Genomic DNA, 6,000 nt, shown 5'->3' with positions numbered 1-6,000 from the left:
CTTCTTGTATTCTTATCAAACTTATTCCATAAGATGACTTACTAAATGTCTTGAATCCTTTAAAACTTCTATGGGATGATCTATCCCTCTATCTGGAGGTAAACCTTTTGGTAATGTTTCCAGAAAAACATCTTTAAATTCTTCTAATAAATTGTTCAAAGAAGAATTAACTACTTCACAAATACTTGAATCAAACTTTTCACAAAGGTTTTTAAACTGAGGCATTGCATAATAGAAAAAAATTTGTTCTATTTCATTCTCTTGAAGAACCTTTTGGAGCTCAATATTACATATCAAAGGAGAAGACGGTACATTGTACTCTCCTTGCAATGTAATAAATTTTCCTTTATGCTCAAATGTTAGTGTATTATGCAAATAGCTTCTCAAAAGTGTTTTCCCCAATAAAAATAATTCAAGTGTGCATTCCTTTTGGCTTATCATTATCATTCCCAATAAATTATTGTCCTTTGGGACTTAGGAAAATTCCTTTTATCAAGACAAGAGAAACAAAGTTTTTCTTTAACTGCTCTTTCAAAATCTTACTTTTTTTGAAACTTACTAGGATTAGATTTTTGTTTTTTAAAAGGTTCTTCCTTTTTTAAAGAAAAAACCCTTTCTTTTTTTAAAGCTAAAATTTTCTTCATGAGGCTTATATGAATTTTTTGTATCATTTTCTTTACGATTACCATTACCCATGGTATCGTAAAAAATTATTGCAAATTTTATAGCCTCATCTAAGTTTTTTGGCTCTTTGGAACAAACTTCCTTCTTGTACTCCCTTTTTAGGCATTTGATGAAGTCTCTTACTTTTTGAAAATTTTCTATTCCCTTAAGCTTTAAGATAATTTCTCTATAGCAAGCTATATATTGAGTGAGATTTAAATTCTTTACTTCCATATAGAACAATTATCCCACTCCTCCCAATTTCAGTCTTCTTCATTCTCAGGAAGATATTCCTTTAAGAATAATTCCTTAAATGAATCCCAAGAATCCAATACTTACCTACCTTCTACTAAGCTCATCCACCACTTATAAGCTTTGCCTTGTAAGGATAGGCTAGCTTCAAGGGGTGACCTTATGATCAAGCACATTTATTTTTTATTTATGATTAAATTTAATCCACAATAATATATGCACAAGTGCATATATGTGCATCTTTTTTCTTCACCAATAATACCGGTGAAGTCTAGAGAGACTTACTTGGCCTAATAAAGCCTTGCTAGAGTAAATGGCTTCTCAAGGTGGGAAGGATGAAAATGGGGAGAAGGGGGAAAACCAATATCCTCTTTATGGTAATAACCAGGTAAAGCTTCTGAGTGATCATGACACTCGAGAAGTAAAAAAGAGCAAATAAAGAGTCATTAACTACATACAAGCCTCTGATCAAGGACATATGCAAAGTTGGTGGACATAATCATATTGGTTTGTTGTCATGTGTTTAGCACCAACCAGAACAAAATATTCATCTTAGAAGAAGATGTTAAAGCCAACTGCAATGTTCTAAGGGTAACATAAAGTTCAACACCATATCAGATCTGTATGGTGTAATGACACTTACATGGACAGTAGGTGTTTTTAAAAGAAAAAGATACTCTCTCGTATAAAAAGGAATTTGAAGAACACATGAACGAGGAAGTAAAGTTCCTCTACTAAAGGAAGTATTTTTATAATTGAAGTACTTATAAAAGAGAACTTATTCCAAGTTGAGGAGGCATTTCATAGTAAAAGGGCCATGCCTAGCCATTCAAAGGTCAAGGGGCTGAAGTTGGAAGGTCACGCATCACCTAAGCCTATATAACCATGTGTTTAGGGTCCATTTGGGATATAGTTGGGTGGAAAATCAAAGTTCTAGTCTTACAAGTCCTCAAGCTATTGATGCAAGGAGCATTACATTTCCCTTACTAAACTGACCATTTCACAAGTGATGCATATTATAGCATTGTAAGGGAGAGAAGTAAGGCCATTGGCAGGGAGGCCCATGCCAAAGTCAATGAAGGATTCCTAAGCTGTAAAGCCCTTATGTATTTTGTTGTCTTCTATTGTGCCGAGCCAGGGTAGAGAGCTCTCTGATTATAGCAGTGAAAGCATGTACACAAGAGACCAATCATGGAGACAAGAGGTGGGAGATGTTGTTGAAGGGGATGAAGGAGAGAAACATTAAATGAATTGGTACCTTCTAGGCCATTGGAGCAGTGATCTTTAAGTGGGCTAGTTCTTCTTCCCTTATCAGATGGACGATGGATGGTAGTGTGATCAATGGATAGTGGATGGTAGTCATCTTTTGGTGGTGGCTCAAATAGTAGCCTACATGCACTATTTCAATTAGGCAGACGAGGTATGAGATGATGATATGAATGATATGAGCAATTTGAAAATGAGGTGAGAGTGGTTAGTAATGGAAATAAGGCATCTTAAACACTTGACTACAATCAGTGATTTTTCACCATGAGACGGTTGTAAGCTCAAGAATATTTTGTGACTCATTTGAGTTGAGGGAATGGAGATGGATGAAACTCGAGACGCTAAGGGTTTGAAATTATGGTTGTTCTTATGATGAATTTATGTCTGTGTGGAATGACTTGATTGGAAAAGAATGTATTCATTAAGGGATAAAGAAACTTGTGCAGCATAAGAATAAATAAATGAATCGTATTGTAACTTACATCAGTGAAAACAATGTGCTTAGTAACTTAGGAAGAACCTCATAGAGATGAATAGTTCTAGTCTCACTGGTGGGAAGCGGGTGGTCACGTGGTCTTGATGAGTTGGATGTTTCCTTTTACAAGAGACTAGAAATAAAACCTAATAGATATCACTTATAAATTGGATTGCCCAGAAGAGGCACCGATGAGATAGCTCTTACAATGGGCTAGGATTGATCTAACCGAGTGGGGTGCCTCCCTATCCATGGTGTGACGGGATGGGTGGGTATGTTACAACATTGGAACCCACAACTAGGGGACTCTTAGACTCCATTCTAATCCACAAACATTGGAACTCTCAGACTCCATACTAACCACTATACTACCTCATAGATGAACAGTTCTAGTTGTTGGGAAGTGGGTGGTTGGGTGGTCCCGATGAGTCGGGTGTCTCCTTACAAGAGACTAGAAAATGAAATAAGATCTTTTGACATATTAGGAAGGACCCCCAACTTGTAGAGATTGCTTATAAATCAGATCATCCAGAAGAGACATCAATGAGATAGCTCTTACAATGGGTTAGGATTGATCTTACCAAGTTAGGCGACTCCCTATCCCTAGTGATGATGGGATGGGCAAGTATCTCATAGGTCATATCAAAGCTAGTAAAAGTAGAGGGTGAATTTAATTTTAACAATTGAACTATAGGTACAATCCCATATAAGTATTGATCAAATAGTAGAAATACTCAAATTAACCTTCAACCATTTTGTAGTCATACCAATTGTTGAACGAAAGGCTTGGGCAAAATACTTCTTAGACCATTACCAACCATTGTTGAATGGAATTTTCATTATCCTTGTCTACTTGTTAATGCAAGTAGAATTAGGAACCTAGATGCTAAAATATACATACTTTGAGTTTTAGAAGAAAAAAAATAGGGTTTTGAAATACTTTATATATTTTTGGAGTCCTTGTAGTGGATGAGACCTTAGAGGTATTTGGAAAACCAACCCTGGACTACTTTTCATGTGACATCACTAGGGATCTATAATAGTAATCTTGGCATGGATTGGTTAGAAGCAAATGATTCCAACCTCTGGAAAAGTCTCAAGAAGTAGTAACCTTAGGGAGAATTGGCAAGTCATAATTAATAAAAATTGGTAAATTGTAAAAGTGCCTTAGGAAAAATCAAAGGGTGTTCGTAGTTAAACTTATCAAAGACAATGATGATAATAAAAAGAGGGACCCAAGCTGACAAAAAGAGTTTGAGAATCTATTCCCAGACTGACAAAAAGAGTTTGAGAATCTATTCCTAGCATAGCTTACTCAGATGCCATGCACATCAAGAAATTGACCATGAGATGGGGCTTATTCAAGGAGCATAGCCAGTGGCTAATGTGCATATAAAATGTCGGGTATATTTTTTTGGCATTTTTTAGCGAGCACTTTTTGGTGTTTAGGCGAGCGGTTTCTCTCTCTACACTTCCTTCCCTCTATGGTCTCGCACATTGCGACTCATGGTGACAATAGAGGAGAGAAGTGGATGGATACAAGAGCACTATATACACACTGCAACTCATTTACAACTATTAATGCATATCAAGTTACAACTACCATTGCAACACGTTTACAAAGTCACCATATAATGATCTTAAACTTCCATTTTATATTCCCTAACAAACTTACAAGGCCACAGCATTACATGACAAACACCTACGACAAGACACAATCATTTGTACTTCTTTACAAAGACACCATATGAAAGCATTTTGGGCCTCAACTATCATCTTCGCCTTTTCCATCTACCCTAACTTGCAAATGAAGGTGGCAACTTCAACTCTTAGAGGATCCTCCTTTGCCTCTTCAATGATGCCGAAAGCTCTCCTTATCCCAATGGCTTAAGTTGCTTTCACCTCTAGCATGTTCTTGTCTGCAAGGTCTACCACTTGGCATGTTTTGAGCTTCTTGTAGAGCTCATTTACTTCTGACGTTGTTGTCCATACCTCCAAAACAACATCCGATCTGGGTTTCTTTTCTTTGAGTTGCATGAAAGATTGAAGAGATTTACTTAAGATGGTTGCAAACATAGTAGTATTAGAGGGATTACTAGATGAAGCCATAACCATAGAGTTTACAAGGACTCTGTTTTGCAATATGAAGATATAAGGGGAGAGTGGTGTGGGACGTGTCTAGAAGAAGAGTGTTGGAACATGGCAATCTCTACTGTTTTTATAACTTTAAAAGGAGTAAAAATTTACTTTTTTGAGCACTAGAATTCTTATTTTAAGCATAAGAAACATATACATTAAGCACAATTGTTAGTATTTTAATGTCGCGATCATACACTCTCTCTCTTTCTCTCTCTCTCTCTCTCTCTCTCTCTCTCTCTCTCTCTCTCTCTCTCTCTCTCTCTCTCTCTCTCTCGTGTTGTTGAGATCTCACTCTAATTGCATCATCTCTCTCAAAAATCTATGCCATGAAAGAAGCAAAAAACAAAGCCATTGTCATAATATGAGTGAGCAACAATAATGTCTAAAATCGATATATTTCGGGCATTACAAGCTACTGAAATACATCAGTACGGATGTCGCACTCCCCGGGTGGAAGAAGGGAGATGGTATGGGATAAGGACAGGACCTCTACCAAATGGTGCAAGTGCAGGTGGAAAAAGTGGCCTTACAAGATCAGGCCATGGTACCCATGAGGGAACTGCAAATGAACCTACAGGGGATGACATGTCAATATTGGGGCTCCATTGAAACACCAAGTGGCAACGATGACACGAAGAACTAGACTGTGTTGGGCTCATGGGTACTAGGAGGGCTGGAGGATATGGTGCCCCATGTCCATCTGCTGCTCTCGTCGAACAATCTCACTAACCTCACCACACTGAAAACTGGTTACCCAAATCATCATGCACAGCGGCGGCAAGTGGTCGCGCAGACATGAGCTAAGGCACATCTCGTCACTCTCCATGCTAATGCAATGTCATTGTAGTGTCCTGCATGCTCTAGCCATGGACCCAGTACCAGCAAAGCAATCTAGGACTGCACCTCCGTGATCAGTGAAATACATCAGTAAGGATGCCGCACTCCCATGTGGAAGAAGGGAGGTGGTATGGGATAGGGACCTCTACCAAATGGTGCAAGTGCAGGTGGAAAAAGTGGCCTTGCAAGATCAGGCTGTGGTGCCCATGAGGGAACTCCAAATAAACCTACGGGGGATGTATGTGGCATGACATGTCGATATTGGGGCTCATTGGAACACCAGGTGGCCATGACGAAGCACTAGACTATGTTGGGCTCATGGGTATTGGGAGGACTGGAGTTTGTTCATTTCATATACAAAAAAAACA

The sequence above is a fragment of the Cibotium barometz genome, chromosome 26, assembly GCF_041138505.1.
Source record: "Cibotium barometz isolate CiBa-2024 chromosome 26, ASM4113850v1, whole genome shotgun sequence".
Classification (NCBI taxonomy): Eukaryota; Viridiplantae; Streptophyta; class Polypodiopsida; order Cyatheales; family Cibotiaceae; genus Cibotium; species Cibotium barometz.
Note: the sequence above shows the minus strand (reverse complement) of the source record.